Source organism: Silurus meridionalis, chromosome 26, assembly GCF_014805685.1.
Source record: "Silurus meridionalis isolate SWU-2019-XX chromosome 26, ASM1480568v1, whole genome shotgun sequence".
In the NCBI taxonomy this organism is placed as follows: Eukaryota; Metazoa; Chordata; class Actinopteri; order Siluriformes; family Siluridae; genus Silurus; species Silurus meridionalis.
In genome coordinates, this window is record NC_060909.1 from 5,369,288 (window position 1) to 5,396,987 (window position 27,700).

Genomic DNA, 27,700 nt, shown 5'->3' on the forward strand with positions numbered 1-27,700 from the left:
ACTCCCTGAGTTTCCCAGCTGCACCGATTTTATGATTTCCATCCGGTGGCTTTACACTTCCGGGGTGATCATTAAGTTTATTATTTCGTTTTATTCTGCCACCGGATCTGATCATGTCCCTTTGAGAGCAGTGAAATAAAAGGGAGGTAAAATGAGATTTATGTCAACCGTCACCAGTAGTTTCTGGCACGGAAAGACACTTTTTAAATCTTTTCATTCAAACTATAGGTACAGTATGTGCAGAAACGCTTCTGCACACAGGTCCGGGATCTACATCTTCATCTTTTTTTATTGTTTTATCATTGTTATGCCATACGATATGTACACAAGATATAAAAATTCTGTAGCTAATACGTTTGGTGATAATGCATTCAATTATAAGGTTTTTTGATGGACTTTACACATTAATCAAAAAAAGAAAGAAAGAAACACCTATAGGCTTTGACACACACACACACACACACACACACACACACACACACACACACACACACACACACACACCATCCAGTTGCTTGGGGAAAAAAAAAAAAAACTAAAAATGCTGCATGGATAAAATATGAGCACTCCGTATTAGCTGCAGATCCAGATGCGTGCTAAATGGAGATGTTTATGGGCAGCAGATTGGAGCACTGAGGCGGGGAAGAGAGTCCCAGTCGCATAGTTCTCGGTGGAGCGATACTCTGTGCACATTCCCCCGTGGTGCTGGATGGATTTGGAGCGCTGATGAGGACGATGATGGTGTTGCCATGTGGAGCATCGTCCCATCTGTCTCTCCTCTTTTTTTTCTCCTCCCCACTCACTCTTCCACTCTGGTGTCGTTTCCTCCTTCTCACTTTATTATATACCGCATTCATGTTAGGAAGCGATGATTGAGTTCTCACAGGAAAGAGCCGGGAATTGTGTTTTGCTTTAGTCTGCTTGAGGATTGGCAGCGGTAAGGACATTGTGTCTGTAGGGAATAAGAGAAGGAGAGAGTTTGACAGTGGCAGAACATGTTCTGGGCTACGTATTATTTTTTTTTAAATCAGGCGCTGAGGGAGTGCCGCAAGGAGGCAGGCTGTCAGAGTTGGATCAGCGGGCCACGCAAACTTTTTTGCCGCAGGGTGAGATCTCAGATCAGTGCTGACCGTATAGCCAGAGGTCCTGCGACTGCTGAACATGAGAGGAACATTAGCACAGACAGTAAACTAAGAATGTCATGCAAACACTGACAAATCAAATATTTTAGTTTTAGTTTGGAAACTTTTACGTGTAGTGCATGATTTTGTTTTTTTTTGTACGAGATTTGTTGTCATTTATTGATTTCCCTAAGTGATCTTTAAACATAAATATCAGTTGTTTTCCTGCACCATTTTTAAAATTCATTTAATTTCTTGATTTTATTTTTACTTGACATTTTTTATTTTAAGTACCCCGATGAAGTGGAAGCTTAGAGGTTAAGGCTCTTTGTTACTGATTCTAAGGCTGGCAGTTGCCTGGTATTGCCAAGCTGCCACTTTTGGGTCCTTGAGTGTGGCCCTGAACTCTATATCCAGGTGCTCTGTATCATGACCCCGGCTTCCTAAAAATTGCTATGTAAAGAAAATTATTTATTAGGAATAATGTTATGTGACAAACAAAGGCTCTTCTTCTTTTGAAATTCATTATATAGACAAATGTTTAGGACACCTGACAATAAGATGTAGGCTTTATGAACATGCCAATTAACACTTATTTAACATTTTCTATTACCATAACCTCCACTGAGATGAGAGGCCTGGAGTGCAGTCAGTATACAATTTTAAAACAGTTCCACTTGTTGGTGAACTACACTACCCATCACCCCCAGCATGCCACATGTCTCACTAATCACATTCACCTGTGTCTGATTAGCAACATATTTTTAAGTTTCCGGTCTTTGAACGTCTTGCTGGCATGCTTTTGTTTTAGCTGTTATTTGGTGGTAAGTGTGCAAAAGAATTGCTCAGTCATGTGGTTTAAATTGTTGGTCTTTTTTCCCCCAGTTGTAATTTGTTTGTACCTCCCATAATAAATTATCTGCAAGTGCAGGTAATTTGTATTGTATGCAAATATATCATTCACCTTCTTCACAATCCCTGTCCCTTTTTTTTTTAGGATTCTTGTTAGTTTTATGTATTTAATCCCACAGTTTCATCTTTTTTTAAATGATCATTTTAAGGTCATGGTTTTAATTTAAAGACAATTTAAATTATTTAATGATTTAATCAATTTAATGATAAAGTTCAGCAGTATTGAGAAAAAATGCTTGATTGAAAAATGCAAAGATAATTGAATTCTGTAAACATTGCAATTTTGAGTCTTAAAAAAAAAGTTTTATTTGTTTTATATGCATAATCACATTAATTCTGTTCTCATTAATCACACACGTCACGCATATTCCAAATGTGTCCTTTGCCAGTTTGTCGTCATTTGTGTAAATGCATACACACTTGCATTAAAACCTTTATGTAATTGCTCAAATAATCTCCATTGCATTACATAACTGATTCTGTCTCGGCTATTAAACCACTAAATGCTTGTCTGAAGCACTCGGAGCTGAGATGGAGCTTATCTACAGCTCCAGGTAGATAAGAGTTATGTCCAACTTTCTCAACACTAAGTTACCACCATTTTGTTCAGTCAAAATAAATAATCTCTCCAGAGTATATCGCTTTTTTGGGGGGGGGTCTGTTAAATCATGTATTAACATGTAGCAGACATATACTTCATCGTACTGGAAGGAAATAGCATCAAGGCTTTTGCAAAAAAGAAAGAAAGGAAAAAAATGAGCAATTACAGCTATTAAGAAAGCAAAGCATGCCAATAAGCCATTATTCAACTTCCACTTCCACATTTTTCAAAGGCATAAATCTTAAGCTCAAATGAAAAACATCTTGTTTTTGCTCTGCGCCAAAGATTTTTGAGAGACAACTCCTTAATCAAAATACGGCTCCATCACTTTTTTGTGTGTGTGTGTGTGTCTTTTCCCTTCCTCTGTTGGGGATTTTCTTAATGATCGTGCTCTTGGTCTTCATCAGGGTTGCTTACAAGGATGTGCTATCCTCTCCTTCAACCTCCCCCTCCTTCGTTTGTCATCAGAGACATGCTTCTTTGATTTTTATGGAAAATGAGGCCCATGATATTAATCTGGCATGCTCTTTCCTCAAAGACATGAGAACAAATGTGAAAAGCACAGACTATATCTTGAACAAAAAAAATATATATAATATTTTGTCTGTACAACACCAATTACACATAGACTTAAACAATGTCATATCATTTGCTGTCTTGGTTCAAGTGGATTTCCATAAATTCTGCATCCTGTGTGTGTGTGTGTGTGTGTGTGTGTGTGTGTGTGTGTTGTGTTGGCTAACACTATTCAGAGACTTTCATAGAGGCAATATACACTTTGTGGTGAAGCTAAACACTCGTGTTTCAACATTTGACCAATTCCACAAATTAAATCTTTCTATTTTATTTACGATTTAAGTATATTTTTTTCCCCAGAGAGAGATTTTTTCTTGCTCTGAATTGCCAACCTCTCATTAGATCTTACCGCTCTGTTTTCTTTTTCACTTATTAATACCATCCGAAACTGAACAGGGTTTCTGTACATCCTGAACATTAATATCATTTATCACAGCGCTCGAAAAACGGCTCCAGGGACTTAAACACTGTTTTTTTGCCGTTTTCTGTATCCACGTATTTGATTTGAGGTTTCGTTGTGAATATTTGACCCTTTGATCTGTCATCGTGTAAGCGGATAATCGTAATCACACGCTTGATTGGTAAGAAAGAAAGGCTACTTTTCGTTGTGCATTTTTCATTGCAAATTGAAGTATTTTTCATGATTCAAACTGTAGAAACTCTGCCGCTTTCGGTGGACATGAACAACATGCTGGGCTGAACTTTATATTACAAATGAATGAAAATGGAAATCATAGTGTGGTAGAATGATGATAATAATGATTATGTAATACGGATTTATGCTGCTCTATAAAGAAACACTATCACTTTACAAATGGTAAAAATCATTTCCTTTATGTAAATGTTGTGGGTTAATAACCCAAACGATTTGATCAATGGTCAGCTTTGCTTTATGTGGCAGCTAGAAATTTTATTGCAACAAGATATTATATTAATGGTATTTTATATAAGGTAAAACATTTTTTTTTACATTTCCATGGCCTTAATTCAGATGTGAACTCTGTGTAATATAGCATCAAATAGTGAACTCTTTCAACATTGGGTCAAGGTGGAAAACATTGTTTTGCTATATCTTTTTGTTTGTTTTAGACAACTGCTAATTGCTATGTATGAGCTTGTTCTCCTTATTACACAACACCTGCCAAAATCTTTCCTTTAGGTGCAAGAAGCCAACTGCTGTTTATATACAACAGGGTACCAAGTAAATAGTTGTGGTATTGTATGATTAAGTCAGGTGTGGCAGAGAAGAATGTGAAGGTGGTGCAGGAAGTGTGCAGTAGAAACGACAGTGAAGGTGGAACTGCATCAAGGATCGACTCTGAGCCCTTTCCTGTCTGCAGTAGTGATGGACGAGGTCTGACAGGAGTCTCCATGGATCATGATGTTTGCGGATAATATTGTGATCTGTGGTGAGAGTATGGAGCAGGCTGAGAAGAGCCTGGAGAGGTGGAGGAAAACACTGTAGAGAAGGGGAATGAAAGTCAGTAGGAGTAAGATGAAGTGTGTGAATGAGAGGGAGGGCAGTGAAGTGGTATGGTTGCAGGGAGAAGAGGTGGTGAAGGTGGATAGGTTTAAGTACCTGGGGTCAACAGTGCAAAGTAATGAAGAGTGTGTTAGAGAAGTGAAGAAAAGAGTGCAGGCAGGGTGGAGTGGGTGGAGAAGAGTTATAGGAGTGATTTGTAATTAAAGGGTATTTTTTGGTTTGTGTTATCAACTTAATCCCATCTCCCTTATCTCACATTGTTACTTTTAGGTTTTTTTTGTGTTTTTACATCTTATAAAGCCCCAACCCAATTAATGCACTAGTCATACATTTGCATTTACGGTATTTAGCATACTCCCTTATCCAGAGCACCATTCAAAAGTGTTTAGAAGGTTCCAGTGGTGTGAAGTATTTGAGTAAATGTACTTTGTTACTGCACTTATGTAATTTTTTGACTACTTTCAGGTATTGCTGAGTATTAAATACATAAGCAACTTTGATTATGATTCACTGTATGTACTTTTTACTCCACTATATTTTATTTGACAATGACTGTTACAAATTACATTTTGCACCTTAACACTCAACACTTCCCTACCTAAACCTACAGACTGTGAGTGGCTTTTTAGCACTGCAGGCCTCATTTTTAGTCCAAAAAGAACTTGAATAAATTCCAAAAACTTTGAGAACCAGCTTTTGTTGAAGTTGAATAAAAATATTTACAACACTGGTTCAATGGGTTGCTGAGTACACCATCAGACTAAAACTCTGTTAGGAGGAATTATATCACACTTTTTTTAAATGCATAAAAACAAACAGGAAAATGTAAGAACCTTTTTTTAAGTTGTTTAAATGTTGTTTTCTTAATTGTTTCAGGAAGAAGAAGGTCGTTTGAAGATTGGGACATCTAGGGAAAGTTTATTCCATCACCAGGACAGAAGAGAGTCTTGATGTATACTTACATCTTACCCTGAGAGATGGTGGGACCAGTTAAGCAGTGCTAGAAGATCTGAGAGGAGCATGCTGCAGTGCAAGGAGGTATAAGAGCTGTGAGGTAAGAGGGTACTGGACCATTTTTGGCTATGTAGGCAAGCATCAGTGTTGTAAATCTGATGCATGCAGATACTGCAAGCCAGTGGAGGGAGCTGCAGTGGGTTGGTGTGTGAGAACTTGGGCAGGTTGAAAACAAGTCATGCAGCTGCTGCATTTTGGATCATTTGCAGACGAGGAGTCATGTTCAGAGGTAGACCTGCCAACAAAGAATAGCAGTAGTCCAGTTTTAAAATGACAAGAGACTGAACAAGCACCTGAGCAGCCTGTGTGGATAAAAATGGCCGAATCTTTTTTGGGAGATGTTAAAGATAGACAAAAGTCAAAAAAGATATATTAGAGCTTTTTTCTTTCATGGACCGTGGGTACTGCAAAATAAATAAATATATATGAATGTTATGGTTTTTTTTTCCTTTTCAATATATAAATTCTGATTTATTTATGTCCAATCAAATGCTTAATAAAAGTCATGTCTCGCCCCCACAAACAACCCAAGGGCCTTCCTTTATAGTAAAATCTACTTAGCAGACACAGATAGACCAGCTCGCTGAAACTTGCTCAAACATGTTTTATATAAAAAAAAAAAAATCATAAGCTGCAATGTTCTAAGCAATACCCAGCAGTTACTATGCAGCTAATGTGTGTGTGTGTGTGAGCATTTGGAGATACTTCGATGTGTTAGTGCATGTGTTTAGGTTGTTCACATAGCTCTGCCTCAAGTTAAATGCCAGTCTTTTTTCTTTTCCTGGCACCGCCGCATTGCTGCGGGCTGCTAACAAATGACCCACAGCTTGGTAAGAATCTGAGATGGAAGGCTGTGGTCTAGAACACCAAATATGGCAGCGTGTGAAGAAAATTTAGGGAGAAATTCCATGTAGTCATATGAACTACATTGGCATTTAGCAGATGCCCTTATCCAGAGCGACTTACAATTATCACATTTATACAAGTGAGCAGCGGAGGGGTAAGGGGCCTCACTCAGGGTGGATGAAGCATGGCATCTCGGTGGTGCTGGGATTTGAACTCACAACCTTCCAATTAGAAGTTAGACTTTCTCTGTGCGTAGTTTTGGTGCAAGGTGATATTAAAGCATATTTCATATTTCAGCTGTTGTGGGATTCAGTAAAGCACTTCAAATGAATATGTCCATCTTACACTTTTTGATCAAGACTTAATTGTTGGTCTTGAAATTGGCAATCGTTGAACTAGCATACTGTATTTGGTGAATAAAAGTATCATAAGGAAGTATTTGTGGGAATTATTAAAAAGCTCTGGTATTTTTATCAATAAAACTCAGAGATAACCCCTGGTCACTGGATAAATGCTCACTTGCACATGTCGAGAAATAGACCGGCTGTGATGTGATGTGATGTGATGGGAATCTGTATGCCACCCTGCTGTCCAGTGTCATGAATCATGTCCATCATTCCTGTTTCTCTCTCTCATTTGGGGTTGTACTGAAGGGGCTTCTCTGTCATTACAGGCTAATGAGCCATGCTGGAGGATACACTTTCAGCTGCTACATGATGAGGCCTTACTGACACTTACTGACACCCTTTTCAGACACTCACACACCCGTATTGCACATGATCACATATTGAACTGCGAGGTGAGAGTGAGCGAGTTAGTGAGTGAGTGAGTGTGTGTGTGTGTGTGTGTGTGTGTGTGTGTGTGTGTGTGTGTGTGTGTGTGTGTGCGCTCATGGACTGTCTCTTATTTTGTCCATCAATCACATCATTAGTCAATGCAGACAGAGCTGTCAGGCTGAGCTGGCAGGAGGTCCAGCAGACAGGTGTTAGCGTGTTAGCATCTCACCCTCCACCCGCATCTGCATTCAGCCAGCTGTTCTACAGACTTCACTGCCCACATCGTCTAGCACGGTACGGCAGCAGAGAAAGAAAAGCCAAACGTGGCAGTGTCTGACCAAGTTGAGTGTTACCAAATTACTCCATAATATTTGAAAAATATCCTATCATGACACTTACAAACCTCTTCACAATAAATGTCATGAAGCATGAAATAGATTTTTTTTTTATAATGTAAAAAGACAAATTTTATATCGTGTGGCATTATTTATGTGCCTCTGCTAAAATGAACCAATAAAACAGCAGCAGGAAAATTTGAGTCCTATTGTGTGAATGTCTCTATTCCCCTTAATAGTCTACAGTACAAATGAGAGTTTTCATGGAAATTATGTAAAATCTTTTTTACACACAAGGCAACATCATTTAAGTACTTAACAGCTTTGATTTTGATTGAATCAAGCTGGTTTAAACAATTTTCTGAATAAAAATGTGTGAGTGGGGATGAATCCCACCTACTTTTTTCTTGTTTTTCTTCCATTTTTTTTTTTTTTTTTTGTGAGTTCAAGAACCATGTATCAGAAATACTGTACATTTATATGTAGCAAAAATTGTGGACTCCTAACCATAAGATTTGTATGTGCTTTTTAAACATTTAAACCACTTTTAGTGCCCATATGCTGTTATAATAACCTCAACTAGTTCCACTAGATTTTGGAGTGTGCTTGTGGAGATTTGTGCTCATTCAACCACAAGGGTGTTAGTGAAGTCAGGTACTGATGCAGGTGAGGTGAGGAGGCCTGGGGTGCAGTGTCAGTGTTCCAATTCATTCAAAAGGTGTTCAATAGTGTTAAGGTCAGAACTCTCTAGCAGGCCACTCAAGATCTTCTACTCCAACTCATGTAAACCATATTTTCATGGAGCCGGCTTTGTGCACATGCTAGAACAGGTTTGAGTCAAGTGAAGGGAAAAATGTAATGCTACCACATCCAGAGGCATCCTGCAAAATTGCTTCCAACAGTGTGGTAACCACATATACAGTAGATGGAAAATTCAGGTGTCCGAATACTATTGTCCATATAATGCTTTCATAAGATGTCCGGCATTTTGACTGTTCTTGTAACCTACACGAAAACTAGCCGATGAATTCTCAAATCTGATTGGACACTATGTTTTGAATTATTCTCTGCACAGCAGCAGCTGCACGGCAAATCACAGATTCACATTAATATTCTCAGTTTTCATATGGTTTTGTTTCTGTAGTAACAGTTAATTATTATGGGCTATGGTGGACTATACTGTTTCATAAATGTGTGAAGTTTTAGTACAAAACAGCTGTTTAATTGAATCCAGCTGCCGGCAGATTATTTTTCCATTTGCAATCTATTTTATTTTATCGTTTGTATTATGCTCATAAAGTGGCTGAAAACTTAGCTTAGTCTTTTAAATAACATTATGATGTTTATATTTGTGGCTTTAGGTGCGATGGAAAATCCATTGATATCTGGAATAATGGAGAATGCAAGCTTACAATAGGATTATTAATTATGATATTTGAGTTTATTAAATAATATTTAATATATATCTAATAGAGAGAAATATTACACAATTTGCCTGTATTTTAAATATTCATACATACAGTACACTAATGAAAATCAAATTTAACAATATACAGTGTGTATGTATATATATATATATATATATATATATATAGGGAAAGTGATTTATATACCTGCATTATATGGAACTATACTATTTGAAGGAATACAATCGAATAGGATGTTTTTGGATGCAGTAGCATTGTTTTCACCTCACTTGAACTAGTAGCATGACAATGCCCTTGTGTACAAAGCCAACTCCAGAACCATATGCTGACTGCACCCAAGGCTTTCTCTTGTTACCTACATCAGTACTTGACTTTACTAACACCCACAACCACACTCTGGAAGAGTCGAGGTTATAACGGACTAAATGTTTATTCAGATGTTCTAAGAAAGCTCGTTTGAATCTTATGGTCAGGTGTCCACAAATCTTTTTGCATATAGTGTATAAATGCATTAAGATGTACTTTTTAAATAAATTGCAACATCCATATAAAACTAGCAAATTGCTTACATAATTGTGATAATGTCTAAAAATGAAAGTGCATTAAGAGACATGTTTAGGAACCAAGAAGAAAAAAGCATACTAAAGATGCTAAAATTAGTGCTCAGATGGGAGATGTAGATAGCAAGTTGTCAAAGTAATGTACATCACAAACAAGGACGTTAGCAGCTGAGAGAGGGCACATATTTTTGCCTTTTCTGGAATGGGATTTTGAAAAGCAGAAGGAAAAAAAAAAAAAATCTCTGCCCCAATTTCAGCTTAACGGTTCACTTTAATTATGTCTGTTAGAACACAGCTGTAAATCTGAGAACTTTGGCCATGACAACATCTGGCATGGCTCACCACGGAATCAACCGGCTCTCCAATCAACTGAGAGAGAGAGAGAGAGAGTGAGAGAGAGAGAGAGTGAGAGAGTGATGGAGGAGACAGAAAGCATAGCGGTTGGGGCATCAGAACACTGGCGTTGATTAGAGGAGCGGATGATTTAAGCTTGAGTGGTGACACTTCCAGTTTTCCCAGGAAATAGGTTACGAATGATTGAATAGATAATCAGGACATGGTACGATTTGTTTTGTTGGCAGTCTTCCTTTCCTGCTGCAATGGCTGCTCAAACCCTGAAGGCAAACAGACACACACACTCGCTTTCTTTCAGTTCAACCTTTAGCCAGTGATCTCTATTACTCATGGATGGGCTATGTAAAGGCAAGTGTGCATATTGTGAGAGATTGTGTCCTACACCAGCAACATGACTGGAGAGCAAGAGGTCAGACTGCTGGCACTAGCTCACTGGCACAAGGGCATTTTCAGATTATTACACTTGGTGCGATGCAGGAAGCATCTGAAATCATTCCTGGTGGTCTTTTCGCCTAACTCAAAGCCTAAAAACAGGATGTAGTCCAATTTTTATCCATCTCCCCCCCTGCCTGTATTCCTTGAACTTTTTTCATGCTTTCCAAATGAGATTTATCAGCCTAATAGGTTTATAAATAATGTTGAATGTTGAGAGCCTTTCAAAATAACGAGAAGGAGAGCACGGTCCTGCCAGAGCTCCTGCACCTGGCCTTCCACGGAGCGCTCACATCGGTTAAACATTTCCTTCTTTATTAAGCAGTCTTTAGGGTGTAGACACCGTGTCTCCAGCATCCTGCGCTTTAGGCTCTTTTAGATTTCCTCCAGTCTCGTTTTGTGTGCGTTCTTTTTTTTCTCTTTTAATGTCCTATAGTCTCAGATTTTCCACTATTTGATTTGCCCCACTCGTTTTAAAGACTGTAGTATTAAAATATCAGTTGCTCACAAGCCCTCTTACTCTTTATCAAGCCGATCTTAACGGCAGCTTATGCTTATGGTCTTTAAAATAAATGTATATTTTTGAAAGGAAAATCTCAAGATTCTGTGATGAAGTACACCTACTTCTAAAAAGATTTTATTTATATATATATATATATATATATATATATATATATATATATATATATATATATATATATATATATATATATATATATATATATATGTATGAGAGAGAGAGAGAGAGAGAGAGAGAGAGAGAGAGAGAGAGAGAGAGAGAGAGAGAGTATACACAGACCAAAAGTTTGGACACACCTTCTCATTCAAAGAGTTTTCTTTATTTTCATGACTATGAAAATTGTAGATTCACACTGAAGGCATCAAAACTATGAATTAACACGTGGAATTATATATGGAATTATATACATAATAAAAAAGTGTGAAACAACTGAAAAATGTCATATTCTAGGTTCTTCAAAGTAGCCACCTTTTGCTTTGATTACTGCTTTGCACACTCTTGGCATTCTCTTGATGAGCTTCAAGAGGTAGTCACCTGAAATGGTCTTCCAACAGTCTTGAAGGAGTTCCCCGAGAGATGCTTGGCACTTGTTGGCCCTTTTGCCTTCACTCTGCGGTCCAGCTCACCCCTAAACCATCTCGATTGGGTTCAGGGCCGGTGACTGTGGAGGTCAGGTCATCTGGCGCAGCACCCCATCACTCTCCTTCTTGGTCAAATAGCCCTTGATGCCTTCAGTGTGACTCTACAATTTTCATAGTCATGAAAATAAAGAAAACTCTTTGAATGAGAAGGTGTGTCCAAACTTTTGGTCTGTACTGTGTGTGCATATATATATATATATATATATATATATATATATATATATATATATATATATATATATATATATATATATATATATATATATATATATATATACTGTGTGTGTACATTAATCGACCAGGCATAACATTGACATCATAACATTATGACCAGTAAATTAATAACGTTGATTACTTCTTCGTTTTGGCACCTGTTAGTGATTCTGAAATATTAGGCAGCAAGTAAACATTTTGTCTTCATAGTTGATGTGTTTAAGAAGTGGGGAAAAAAAGTGTGAGGTGAATTAAACAAATACATGTTTAGATTATACATATAAAAAGTAAATGTTTGATTATGATTTATCAGCAGTATTTGTGCAAAAAAATGAGGGTGTTTGGGAGTGTGTGTGTGTATGTGTGTGTGTCTTGCCACTGAGAGCAATATAGTCCATGGCTTGTAGGAAGAGACCATTACAAAGTCTGGCTATGGGGCTCTTAATATCATTGACTGTCATGGACTATGCTGGATGCACATGAATTGGTTCATAAATGTGTGAAGTTTATCTATCTATCTATCTGTCTGTCTGTCTGTCTGTCTGTCTGTCTGTCTGTCTGTCTGTCTGGCCAGCCGTCCGTCCGTCCGTCCGTCTTTTATATCATCATCATCATCATTATTAGTAGTAGTAGTATTAATAGTAGCAGTAGTTTTGGATGACAACAGGAAATAACTCGTTTTGTTAATGTTCCACAAAAATGTTTTATTCAATAACTGGAAAACAAATATCACATTGTTTTTTAAAAACAGCAATAATAATAATAATAATAATAATAATAATAATAATAATAATAATAATAATGATGATGATGATAATAATTTTATTATTGTACTGTGACTGAAATAAAATGAAATAAAACACTTTAAGGTGTTTTTCTATTGAAATACAATCAACTCTCATCATATTATATTTCTTACTTCCTTCCTTTCTATGTTTAGATTTAACTGAATGCTATCGACCAAAGATAATGATTCACACATTTAGTTTTGTAGGTGTAGTCATCCATGCAGATCTGTCAGATCCATGCTTGACCCTTACCCTTCTACTCCTCTTTAACTTACATCATCATTACATTAAGTCTGATCAGGAAGCATGACCTGTGCAAACGCTTTATTCTGTGCTCTAGTAATTATTCTATGTGGATTTACCAGGGGAATAGCATGGATTATTTTCCTGCCAGTTTACCCAGTGATGTCCCCTGGCACAAACACCTCGCACTTCTTATTGTTCTCAGAGTTCTCATAGCAAAACTACCAAACATTGTGTAAACTTATCATGCTAACATCGAGGATTAGCTACTATCATGACCATCAAATGTCCAACAGTGTTAAGTAAACTCCAGATGCACACGCATACAAGTTTGATGAATGATGCAAGCTTTCCAAATGCCTTACTGATACGCTAAACTGCAACCGATTTGTAATTTGCCAAAAGTCTTTCTTGGAGATAATATCCTCCTTGAAATCCAACTGCCTCACTGAAAATGCACTACAATTGGAGTTTTTTTCGGTGAGTGAAATATGGGATGTTGAAGACCCCATGTTTGCACCACAGTCAGAGCTAAACCATTATATTTTTTTAAATATATTTGGAATATAAAAGGAACTCTAAACCCTAAATCAATCAATCAGTAAAATTGCTGACTTAGCTGTCTCATACTCTCAATGATGCTACATTGACACATTCAAAAATGTTATTTCCTCATTAACAGAAATATAAAGTGATCAATAGACATTTTTACCTTTATCAATGGGCGATGCAACTAGCATTCTTTAAATCAGGATCACATAATAAAATAACTCCTACACTTACTAATACTTCTCTTTTACACTTCTGACAAATCCAGCACCATTGACGAAGACTGATGAGAATGATAAGCTGCTTGTACACTGATAGAAAAGGCAGGGTTTTTACTAATTACATATACAAATCCCATTTATGGCATTTGATGTCTGTCAGATGCCATAAATATAAAAGAATGTTAAAGTCAGTGTTAATTCGATGTTAAATTCAAATTGATTCAAATCATTGACTGATTTATGTCGATTTGTTAAGGAGAAAATAACTTCAGGGCCTGTCTTCTAAAGGCCATAATTTCATGATGTCATCATCCATACTGGCATAATACAGCACTATTGTACCATTTCATTTCATTGTAATGTCCATGTCATGCTACTTTGCCACAATGCTGCACTGTCACACACATAATCACAAAATAACTTCAATTATATCTAACTACTTATAATAATTTTTTATAAAAACAGTGTAAGCACATATATACATACACACCAAAACACTCTTTTCCATACTAGTCCTCTCCACAGTATACATTATAGTCTCGATCATCTATCTTCATTTGAGCAGAGGGTTAAAAACCAAAACTAATGATTGCTACCAGAGAGAGGATGAGGAGAGCGTCAGTGGTGAAAAGTAGTGCTGCCACCCGCATCCAAGGCTGCCATTATTCACTCACTCCAAAAGGCCTGGAGACACTTGTAAACATTATTAAAAATAATATCTTAATCCTTCCTCTCTTGGACTTGGCAGTGTCACTTAGCTTTACTTTTCTTTAACCTGTTCTTTCTGCTATTTATATTATATATACAAAACTATTGGGACGATTGACCTTTCCAGCCATATCTGGTTCTTCCCCACACTGTTAGCACACATTTTAAGGCAAACAAATATAAAGGATGTCTTTGGATGTGGTACAATGAAATGTTCCCTTCACTTAAACTAGGTGATCCAAACCTGTTCCAGCATATGCAAAAAAAAAAAACAGCTCAATAAAGATATATGTTAGTATAGAAGATCTTGAATGGCCTGTAATACAGCCCCGACCTCAGCCCTACTAAAACCATTAGGATGATTTGAAATGCAGTAATGACTGCCCCCAGACCTCCTCACCCTACATTAGTATCTGACTTTATTCATTCCCTTGTGGTTAAATGAGTGGACATTATTATAACAGCACTTATATACGGACTAAATGTGGAATTGGATGTTTCAGAAGCACACATATGGTCATTTGTCTTCAAAACTTTGTCCATATAGTGTATGATGATTATGGTAAAACATCATTATATAATTAATCAAACATTTCAAAAATTGAATTTAATCTTATTAAATGTAATTATTTCAGTATGATCTTACTGCATGTTGATGTTTGGGGATGGAAATAAATATGTCCCTATCACAGGAAGAGATATCACATCAGGAGATTCAACTTGTAGTGTGTGTAGCCAGAAAGACATTAAGTAATCTGATCAAATAAGCATCTGAACAAAACTTCAGTCTATGTTATGTATTCATGTTAGATTTCTAATAATATACAACATAAAGATTTGCTTTTTAGAAATTAATTTGTACTGAGCTATTTCAAATAATAAAAAAACAGCTCTCAACACTGCTTCACACTCTGCAAGCATTTTCTTTTTAACTCTATCACTGCAAATATCACATGAATAGCACTAACATAAATCAGTGCACCGCTACAAATATACAGTAAGTGCATAATATAATGCTTTATTTAAAGTTTGTTTTTCCATCTTCAGACACAAGTCGCCATCTTTGATTAGATTCATATACAAGATAGATAGATAGATAGATAGATGGATAGATGGATAGATAGATGGATAGATAGATGGATAGATAGATGGATGGATGAATGTTATTTAGGGTTTCTTTAAAGGGCCATTTAAAAGGATCCATGTTGTCATGTCCCAAGACTACCCCCAACTTTTATTTTATGTTTCTCCCATATTGTATTACAAAATAGTAAATTTTGTGCACCCTTTTTTTTTTCCAGCCCATAGTAAGTGCACACTTTAAGTCTTCCCCAGATGACAGACAGGCTGTCAAGAAACTCTGCAGGAACACAACAGTCGAAAGAACGCTCGACATGCTCATGCATTTAGTAGCAAGTACTACAGCTTCAAATCTTGCTTCATAATACAGTAAATCGTTATTCCAACTCGCAATCAGACTTCAATTACTGATTACCTGACTGATTATGTTTATAAATGTATTTGCCATGTTTGTTAGTGACATTCTACTTGCACAATGATACAATCAAGCTCTGACTAATTGTCTGTAATTTGAAACATTATAGTGAGATATAAGAATTAACCTCTGTCTTAATACTCAATAAGTACAGATTGAATTATGTGTTCAATTAATTGTGTTATTGCTATATGCCTGTGTGCAGATACACACAAACACACACACACAGCATGGCTATCATAACAACAAAGCAAAGTAGCTTTGCCAATGTGGCCAGAAAATTATAAATAGAAATATGTCATAAATGAGGAAAGAAACAGAAGGAGCTGCTGATAGATGCTGCCAAATGATATAAAGGCACCTGCTTATAAATTCTAAAATATAAACACTTGAGACAGAGATTGTGTGTATGTGTGTGTGTGTGTGTCTGTGTGTGTGTGTGTGTGCGCATGTGTGCTTGTGTTCCCAGTTACACTACTGTCCTGCTCTGAAGAAGGCATCACCACTTTTTTCACTTCCTTTAATGACAAGTGAGAATGTGTGCAGGGTCAGTCCTGCATCTTGATTACACTGTTGATACTCCCTGGGGGTTCCACCCATTGATCCACGCATCTAGTCTACCTTGTTCCACTATCCGTTCGTGGCACTCTACAACTGCTCATGATCGAGAAACGTGTCATCCACATAAATTATGACCAGCTCTATGTTTAATAATTTTATAAATGAACTGCAGGGGCCACTGGCTGAGGGATTGTGTGCATCTGAAATGCCGTGTGGGTGTTTGTGTGGGTGTGCGTCCGGATGATTGTGGCCGTCTCGCACTCTGATTATTCCGACCGTGTTGTCATGTGTAATGAAGCGGGGGGTCCTATCATTAATCAAAGGGACCAATCGGATAACTAATTCAAGCAATAGAACTGAACAACAAGACCCAGTGGGAAGTAGGCAAACCGGCACTGGCTCGGCCAGATGGAGAGAGAGAGAGAGAGAGAGAGAGAGAAAGGAGGGATCAATATCTCTCTTTAGGGCAGAGGCAGTTCAAAATCAGTTTCTAATTTGGCATATTAAAGCCATAATGGCAGTTGTGGGGCTGAGGGACAGGCGAGGTTAATTAGCCTGCTGCACTCCCAGACTGGAGTGGAGTCGCACGCGTGCTCCCGCTTTAATTAACACTGATGGTGTGTGTGTGGATTGGTGGTGGTGGGGGTGTAGGGTCAAAAAAATGCTCAATTTGCTCTCCTAAAACAATACACATTTTGCAAGCCTAGACAGGATGTATCCCAAAGATAAGGGGCCCTCAGAGAGAGAAAGAAAGAGAGAGAGAGAGATGGACGAACTTCCCAAAGTCCACGTTAGTCCCCAGAATAACTGTGAGGTCAGGTGGAGTGTATTTGTTTTTTCTCCTGCATATTGATCCCTCGTTATCATTTACACAATAAACATTCAAATTCTACATAAAAAATACCACTTTACCATTGCACAATGGCCGCTGTATTAGTAGCCATAGAATTAAATGAATGAATGAATGAATGAATAAAAATGTGAACAGAACTGGAAATGTACAACAGAAGTACACTATATGGTCAAATGTTAAGGGACACCAGACTTTTCCAGCTATATGTGGATCTTTCTCAAACAGTTACCACCAATTTGAAGGCTCACAATTTGTATCAGATTAAAATTTCACTTTAACTAGGACATCTAAACCTGTATCAGCATGGCAATGCAGCTGTGCACAAAGCCAGCTCCATGAAGATATGGTTTACATTGGTTGAATTGGTCTGCTATAGAGATCTGACCTAAACACAATAAAACACCTTTGAGATTACTGAAATATTCATGAAATCAGTTGAAGATGCATTTAAGATGATTACTATTACCAATAATTGGTTTAAGGCATTTATTGGCAACAAATAATCTGATAAACCCCTAAAAGCCCCTGACCAGTACTCCAAAGCCTCCAAAACCAAAATACCACACTTTTCCAGTTTAAGGCTTTAGGACATAAGCAGAAGTAATCACAATGGTAACATATGCTCACATATTTTTTTGTGTCAGATTGTGTAACCAGCATTTCTACTTGATTTTTAACGCTGGTTTAACGAGTATGATCAGCAACTTGCCTTGTTTAAGCTCTGTTCTAACCCGCCTAAAGGCTCCAGTCAGTTTGTCATAAAGTTTCTTTTTAGACTACAACAGCAGATGCCAAAAAAAAGTGGCACAACAGTAAGCTGCTGAGGGGAAAACAGATGCTGACTTCTGAAAATCTTTGCTGTTAGTTTATTGTGACTCCTAGATGCCAAAAGTTTGTGGACACCTAATCTTCTAACCTATAGTGGGCCTTCCACCAAACTTTAGAAGCATAGAATTGATTAGAATGTCTTTTTTTTCCTTCACTGGATCTAACATGTTCCAGGATCTCTACCTGTCTCTGTGCACAAAATGAGGTTTGGGTATAAAAACATGTTCTTGCACTTAGTCTTGACCTCAAGCCCTTTAAATGAATTGAAATGCTGAGTGCACCATATTTTTTCTCACCAATCATCAGTGCCTGACCTTATTAATGTTCTTGAATGAGAAAATCTACAGTCACATTTTAAACCTTAGTGGAAAGTGGAGTATTCAAAAGGGAAAAGATAATTGCTTCAAAATGAAAAACAAATTGTACCGAATAATAGGACAAATGTTAGATAACAGGTTAGCCAGGGAACAGCATGATATTATACATAAACCTTTAAAATCATTAAAATCTTTAAAATCATCATTACACAATAATGAGTGTGTGATCTGAATAAGTATAAAATCTATACTGAACAAAATTATAAACACAACAGTTTTGTTTTTGCCCCCCATTTTTCGTGAGCTGAACTTAAAGATCTAAGACTTTTTCTATGTACACAAAATACCTATTTCTCTCAAATACTGTTCACAAATCTGTCTAAATCTGTGTTAGTGAGCACTTCTCCTTTGCCGAGATAATCAATCCACCTCACAGGTGTAGCATATCAAGATGCTGATTAGACAGCACGGTTATTGCACAGGTATGCCTCCACAATAAAAGGCCACTCTAAAATTGTGCAGTTTTACTGTATTGGAGGGGGTCAGGGGAGGGTCCAAAAACCATTCAGTATCTGTTGTGACCACCATTTGCCTCACACATCTTGCCCTGTACAGTGAAAACCGGGATTCATCCATGAAGAGAGAACACCTCTCCAAAGTGCCGGACACCATCAAATGTAAGCATTTGCACCCTTAAGTCAGTTACAATGACGAATTGCAGTCAAGTTGAGACCCTGATGAGGACAACCAGCATGAGCTTCCCTGAGACGTTTTTTGACAGTTTGAGCGGAAATTCTTTGGTTATACAAACCGATTGTTGCAGAAGTGTCTGGGTGGCTGGTCTCAGACAATTTTGGAGGTAAAGATGCTGGATGTGTAGGTCCTGGGCTGGTGTGGTATGTTGTTGTGAGGCCAGTTGGATGTACTGCCAAATTCTTTAAAACGTGTTTGGAGACGGCTTATGGTAGAGAAATGAACATTCAATTCACGGGCAACAGCTCTGGTGGACATTCCTGCAGTCCGCATGCCAATTGCACGCTCCTTCAAAACTTGTGACATCTGTTGCATTGTGCTGTGTGATAAAACTGCACATTTTAGAGTGCCATTTTATTGTGGCCAGCCTAAGGCACACCTGTGAGGTGGATTGATTATCTCAGCAAAGGAGAAGTGCTTACTAACACAGATTTAGACAGATTTGTAAACAACATTTAAGAGAAATAGGCCTTTTGTGTACATAGAAAAAGTCTTAGATCTTTGAGTTCAGCTCATGAAAAATGGGGGCAAAAACAAAATTGTTGCGTTTATAAATTTGTTCAGTGTACGAATGAAATGAGCAAAGCACTATTGCAAATCTACCTTGCCATCTCTGTACGTCTTGAAGCAACCAGAGCTTGCCAAAAGTAACATCAACTAAGATATTACTTTTCTTTTAACTTTTCTGTTACACATAGAACCATCTTATTAGAAGCTGTGGGTGATTTTCCTGACAATAAAATAAGTCCACCTTTTTTATACCATCATTATGATGCCAGGGCAAAAGAAACCATCAATATTATTTAGAAGAGCAGTATAACGAGTGCTGCATGACAGACAGGTATCTTATGCAGTAAGAATGAATGGCATTACTAAAGCAAGAAACCCAATGAACACAATTCAACAAGTCTCCTTTCACTGCAGCCAGTATGCACCAGGCACTTACATCTTCTCTAGCAGAAGCAACACTAAGAAAACGTGACCCAGATTTTTCCTGGGAATTTCCCAGGCATTTTTGCATTACAGTTTTCCTGGGAATTTGAAATCAAGGCAAATCATGTGTTTTTGGGCAAATTCTGCTGGTTAGAAAATACAAAAGTATAAATCATTTATGAAAAAGCTTAACAATTTTGACCTGTTTTGGCCAACCTTTTGGACAGCTTATCTGGACAATGCCCATCTTATACAGTAAATATCCTTATAAGTATATCTGTGACCAAATAAATTTAATTTCTTCATTGTGTAATGAAAAAAAAGTTATTAAATCATCCAGTGGTGGATAAAGAACACAAAACATGTAGTTGAGTTAAAGATACACTCCTTTAAATATTCACTTGAGTAAAAGTACAACTGTATTTGCTATCAAATGTACTTAAGTATCCAAAGTACTATGATTTATTATGGCTATAATGTTCCTTTTATCTTTTTTGTCACAACACTCTTGCTCAATCAACTTTATGTGAAAAGACAGTGCTAAGAGTAACATTAGAATGTTACTCGTAGAACGCCAGTCTTTTAATAGAATGATATTAATTAGTCAAACACTGACTGATATCTATAAATTATCTATAAAATAATTTTGATCCCAAAACCTTCTTCTCATCTACTTAAAATAATTGTGCAAATAAGGCCACTGGTGCTGTGGCAAGTTTCTTCCATCATTTATTCATTCATTTAGAGAGCGATATGTTCTGTTTGCTGTGATGTGATGGCTGAAATTTGTTCAGATAGAAACTCTAACCTAAAGCAGCACACCTGTGAAATGAAGAGAATAGACTATTGGGAATAATTTAATACATAATCATGGACTATTAGAATGTAAGTCAGTGATTCTTATAGAATTAATTTGGATAAAACTGGAAGTGAACAAGCCATCGGGGCCGGCAAGGTCTTCTCTGCTCTCCTGCCCACCTCCAGATACAAATAATTTTAAGATATATACAAATACAGGTGTTCTCTCTGCTGCATACTTCCTATAAAGGGCTGAGTTCATGATGGCACCAAGGTGGGCCTAAATCTGGAATAGCATGTTAAACAGGCACAAATGGGTGTGATTGGTCACATATAGTGACACAATTTTTACTTCCATTAGTATTCCATGGGAATGAATATCAGAATATAATGTTATTTTCAGCTTTGGTCATGTTCTTTAAAGCAGCTAATAATGGAATCACCACTGAATCATTTGTGTTTTTGGCTTTAATTAAAAACACATGGTTAATTAGACTTTTAACATTTATTTAAAGTATTTTAGTCACAGCATGATGTGAAAGGAAAAGGTTTATATGACTGTGGTGAGACCTGTGATGATGTACAATTTACAGACAGTGACATTGAGTAAAAGACAGGTGGTGGAGCTGGAGGTAGCAGAGCTGAAGATGCTGAGATTTTCGCTAGGAGTGATGATAATGGACAGGATTTAAAACGTTTTTTTTTTTTAGAGGGCATGTAGGACGTTTTGGAGACAAGGTGAGGGAGGCTTGATTGAGATGGTTTGGACATGTGCAGAGGAGGGACATGGGGTATATCAGTAGGAGAATGCTGAAGATGGAGCCACCAGGAAAGAGGAAAAGAGGAAGACCAAGGAGGAGGTTTAGAAATGTGGTGAGGGAAGACATGCAGGTGGTTGGGGTGAAAGAGGCAGATGTAGAGGACAGGGGGTATGGAGACGGATAATCCGCTGTGGCGACCCCTAATGGGAGAAGTCAAAAGAAGAAGAAGAAGAAGAAGAAGTCGGAGCATGTATGGGTTATATGTAGGGATTCACCGAAATGAAAATTCTTTGCCGAAACCGAAAACCGAAAAAGAGGAAAGCAAGGCCAAAACCGAAACACCAAAAGAAATTATGGCAATTATTATTACCATTGCATTTATGGCTATGGGTGTGTACTAACCTTACTAAAATCAAGGCATTTTAATTGCATGAATTAATATAAAAGTTTCAAAGAGTAAATCAAATACAAATTCTAAAAATATTTATTTATAGCACATTGCAACAATGCACAGGATATAAGAAATTAAAATTTAGTCTTAAATGTTTAACTTAAATGCACTCGTGTACATTAAATAATAATGTACAGGCCCTCTGGCCTGCTGAAAGGTTGTAAAATTAAATATGTTCTTGCATAAAAACAAAGTGCATCCAATGCTTGTTAAAGATACAATACAACACTATCACTGGGAAACTTCCTGCCTTTTCAAAAACGTCCACCACAGACGGAGTGCGCGTGCTCGGAGGGGTTTTGCTTTTCTGTGCCCTGTTCCTTTCATATTCAGCATAGCGATCGGGATGTTTGGATTTCAGGTGATAAATTAAACCCGACGTGGAGAAAGTCTTTGCAGACGCACCCCCTCTTAAAATTTCGGCATTACATGTTTTGCAAATCGCTATCCGTGGGTCTTTCTCAGATATACTGAAATACGTCGACACCGCAGACATGTTGTTTCAGAGATGCACGTGCGGGCCGCGGTTTCTGTTTGCGTCATCACAACAAACTGTTTCGGCGTGTTGTTTCGGTGATCAAAGTCTTTCGGCCGAAAACCGAAAATGCACTTTTGGGCCATTTTCGGCCGAACATTTTCGGTGGCCGAATATTCGGTGCATCCCTAGTTATATGTATTTGTGTGTGTGTGTGTGTGTGTGTGTGTGTGTGTGTGTGTGTGTGTGTGTGTGTGTGTGTGTTTGTGTGTGTGTGAGAAAGAATTATTTATGTGATTTGTGACAAGGCTCTTCTCTTTGCTGATGCAATCAGCTGTTCATTTTCTTTCAAAGAAGAACCAAGAACACACAAGAAGGATGCAGTGGTGTCCCAGGCGCAAACACAGGATGTGTCCCAAATGTAAAGAGGATGTGCCTCAAACAGAAAGGATGCACCAGGTATACAATCTTTCTTTTACTGCTGTAATATTGAATACTACATCCCCTGATTGAATACACTGTCAGTCTTGAATATAAAGAAAAAAGTGTGTGTGTGAGAGAGAGAGAGAGAGAGAGAGAGAGAGAGAGAGAGAGATGAAAACCCTCATTATTTGTAGGAATTTGTGAATCGTCTGTCACATATCAGCAGTCTTTCTGCCTTTTATAAAACCCACCTGATAGCCAATTATTTCAACTGCTTTTCCTGCAGTATTTTCATAAATATGTAATTCTTATAAGCTAGTACTACACATAAAGCTTACCACGCTGGGCCCCTTCAACTATAGCTCTAATTATGCCTAATTTTTCATTGATGGGGCTGCATGAGCATGTGAGGAGAGAAGGAAATGAGTGTGAGAGAGAAAGAGAGTGTGAGAGAGAGAGAGAGAGAGAGAGAGAGAGAGAGAGAGAGAAAGAGAGAGAGAGGTGTATGTAGTGGTTGATGATTCCCAATTATTTCATTTATTCTCATTATAGTCGCTGTCAGTTTGTTTCCTTAACGGATTCAGGGTCAGTGGCTGAACAGGCCCAGCTTCTCTGTCTCTTACATACACACACACACACACACACACACACACACACACACACACACACACACACACACACACACACACACGCTCACAGGCCCAAATATCCAATATGCCTCTATCGTTAAAGACACATAATCCTGAGGAGACGTAATGAGATGGAGGTGGACTACATGCTGAAGAGAGAAAAAAGAGAAAGCGAGGGATAAAAGCAAGTGGAAATGCTTTCCATGGATGATACGAAGATGGCAAAATTCCAGCCATTACCTAACATCATAATCTGCAGGGATAGATGCATGCATTTAATCTGTTTATAAGACCAACTTTTATCCAATAGCTTGTCTGTCAAACCGAATTGTCCTATTAGTGAACTTCCACAAACTTAAACTTCTATTTGCTTGTAAAAATCGAAAAAGAAGACCAAACAACATCTCTGGCAGCTTTTGAGCCACACATACTTCAGATATACTGTAGAGCAAACTTTTGTGGTTTAAACTCTGAAATGCACTCCTGCCACCACTCAGCTCCAGGGTGCTTGGTTCAGGTTATTGTCCGTGTGGAGTTTTGCAGGATTTCCCTCCTGGTTCTCCAGTTTTCTCCTACCTTTATCAGGTTTAGACTAGGTGTGAAGGAGTGTGTGAATGTGCATGGTGCTCTGATCTGTGTTTCCTGCATACTGTATAATCTGGATTTTACCATGACCCTGATTAGGTCAAATAAGACTAGGTTCCAGTGCAATTATCTTTATTCTGTAGCACCCCAGAGTCAGAGACTAACTCTATATAAAATAAATATGTTGCAATGATAGTAGTTATAAGGGGCCTCAAAAAGTGCAGGATTTGGACATGTGCTCAGATCTCATCTTGCATTCAAGAGTCCGGTTTGAAATCGCAGGATCCGTTTCAGTGAGAATTTGTGATACATCATATCAAAATGCATATCTGAAATGAAAAAATCAAATTTATATTCTATTTAATTCAGAATATTTGAAATAAATGGAATATAGACACAGAACATAGAAATATTTTCATAGTGCTTCTGCTGCATAGTTCACAGTGCTTCTTCTGAGAGCTATGTATCCAACTAGAGCTAAGTTGGATACAAAACCTAGCCCAGGGACACCCTGGAGTCCATTGCATGCTGAAACACACACACACACACACACACTCGGATACTTTTTTACACCTAGAGGCAATCTAGAGTAGCCACAAAACCAGGAAAACTGGAAAGCAACTCATTTGGACATTCAAACTCCACACAGACAGTAATCCGAGCTCCTCCGGATTGATTTGTGGGGTAAAAGAATAAGGGGGGAAATGCTACATTTTGTGTCTTCAAACATCATACGGCTTCATGTGAGAACACAAAAAAACAGCCAAAACAAATTCAAGAATGGCAATATTGTAATCTTACAGGAAAATACAGGAAAAAATGCATATATGAACCTCAAATAGCTTTCTATGATACATACACCAATCTGATCTGTGTATATGTTTAATATCCGACAGTGTGTAGGCGGATGTTTCTCTGTTGGCCCAGCTTATTGTGAATCAGTATGTACAGTGTGTACAGTAAACAGCTAAATTAGCATTGCTCAGCTTCCTGCAGAAAAGAAAGCAGCCTTCGCTCATTCACACAGCTTCAGTGTGTTGGCAGAGATGGCAGCTCCTGTGCTCATCAACATTAAACCTAATTAATAAAGCCTGCAGCACTAATCAAGAACAAAACCAGAAAAGAGCCTGAGCTCACCCGTCCTGACATCCTCGACAGATTCTCACCCTGTGTGTGGACAGGCCGGCATGATATGAGGTCTCTGAGTCTGTTAATTTTGTATCTGAGTGTGTATCCATCAGTATATGTCTCTGTCTATGTGTGTGTGTGTGTGTGTGTGTGTGTGTGTGTGTGTGTGTGTGTGTGTGTGTGTGTGTGTGTGTGAGATATCCCTGGTCCCCTCTCTGTCTGTTGGGTATTGACATCCTTGACAGCACGTTGATTATCAGACCCACAGAAAGTGCATTCCTGTCGGCCATCAGGTGTGTGTGCGAGAAAGACAACTCTCCCCATAGAGTGATGAGACTATCCTTAGGTAAAAAAAAAAAAGAGAGAGAAAGAGCGAAAGAGAAGGAGGTTAAGGGGTTGTCATGGCCATCAAGATCATGACAATAAGCTGTCTGGTGTGAAAGAGACAGGCAGGTCTGAGATCAGGATCAGATTAACAATCACACTGACCTCCAGCAGGGCTTCAACTAGCACCGAGCTCGCTGATACCCATCACACTGAGAACCCACATCATTATATAGAGTGCGGTTCACATCAGGCCCTTAGCAATAATGACACATATTCAGGCCTCATTTTATGTTAATTATGTCATTACAGTTTAAAGCTCCATTTTAAGCATGCCACTGCAGTGCAATGATTGGGGAAAAAATTGCCTTTGTATATCCTAAAAATATCACCAAAAAAAACTACTGACAGATGAACACAATACTCTTCTATTTCTTTTTCTCTTTTTCCCTTCCTGTTCTTCACCTGTCCACTTCCACACCTGCTAAATCAGTGGCGCTAATAGCATCACTCTCAATCAGAGCGTGTCTGTTGCTGTGACGATTCAGTGCTGAGCTGATGATCACCTGCGAGAAAACGAGAGCTGTGTGCTTTACCACAATGTGTTCATTAAGCGCTAGGAGTGACGGAGTGGGCCAGAGAAGAGAGAGAGAGAGAGAGAGAGAGAGGCTCAAGTGCTCTCAGATGGTCTCTGAGTTGCCTGAGAAGAAGACAAGAAGCCATCGTGTAGGCCATCTCTTCCATTCAACATTCCCTTTTCTTTTTGTTCGTCTGTTCAAAGCTTGTATATTCAATTGCACAAGTATGTGAAGTGATTTTTGAATAGATTTCAAGACATAAAAGTGATGTAACCATGGTGATTGGCTGGTTGATAGGAAGAGGGTGGAAACAAACAGTGTAATTGTTCTATTATCACTGCATGTATGTAAGTCTCCATCCCTCCATCCATGAGCCTCACTTCGTCCTCAACTTCCTCTTAATGCTAAAAGGAATCAGTCGATATTCTTTCTCTCTCTCTCTCTCTCTCTCTCTCTCTCTCTGAGCAGAACCTCCAGATGAGTGATTGCCTGGGCTGAAAGTACATGTTTCTCAAGGACCTCTGATGGGCGGCGATAATAAAAATAATGTCACTGCTCGAGGAAGTGTTTTCCTGGCCCCTCCCCTGTCATAATCACAGCACTCCCTCAGCCCATTATCTCAGTCAGGACCACTGCTGGAGAGAACAGGGCACTGCATGTTCTATGTATCAGACATAGGCATAATTCTCCGCAGTACTTTCACTGTAACACATCACATGCAGTGATGACTTTTTTAGCTACTTGTTTCTAATGTATGTGTGAAACTGATCATTATTTTGGCCTGGTAAAAATATAACTGCACAATATTATCATTAAGGATCAAAAACAACTTTTTGAACTCACACAGGGTTTGCCTACAAATGCTGGTTTATTAGAACACAGACAAGCCTGATAGTGGCCCAAACCCAAATTAAACAGTATGGACAGGCACCCAAAAACAGTACACTAGAGTATGGCATACCTGTTAACTGTACAAAACTAGGTGAAAAGAAGAATCAATCAAAACTAAATACATAAATTGTCATAGGCAGAAAACAGAACTTCCGAATAGCACAATGTCCAAGTTAATTAAAGGGATTAGTGCGAGTGGAAACAGATGTACATGATTAGTAATTGAGTAAGGATTAGTTACTGTAAACAGGACCTGGGTCATGTCACGTGGTCTGTAGGTTGTTAGCTAACTGAAGATCTTGTGAAATGGATTTATAGATTTATATAAAATAAATTATTCTTCTTCATTTTCTTTTTTCGGCTGCTTCCATTAGGGGTTGCCACAGCAGATCATCTGTCTCCATACCCCCCTGTCTTCTACATCTGCCTCTTTCAAAACAACTACCTGCTTGTCTTCCCTTTACCACATCCATAAACCTCCTTTTTGGTCATCTCTTTTCATCCTTCCTGGTGGCTCCACCCTCAGCATTTTCCTACCGATATACCCTATGTCCCTCCTCTGCACATGTCCAAACCATCTCAATCGGGCCTCTCTCA

At 38.2% G+C, this 27,700-nt stretch overlaps 1 long non-coding RNA gene across 1 annotated transcript; it reads left to right on the forward strand.

Annotated features, from left to right (window-relative positions):
* Positions 1–1,872: 1,872 nt before the first annotated feature.
* On the forward strand, positions 1,873–27,450 carry LOC124379707. The gene is made up of 4 exons (XR_006924484.1): positions 1,873–1,945; positions 5,570–5,747; positions 22,880–23,004; positions 26,681–27,450. It is a non-coding gene; the product is annotated as an uncharacterized LOC124379707 (long non-coding RNA).
* Positions 27,451–27,700: the final 250 nt, after the last annotated feature.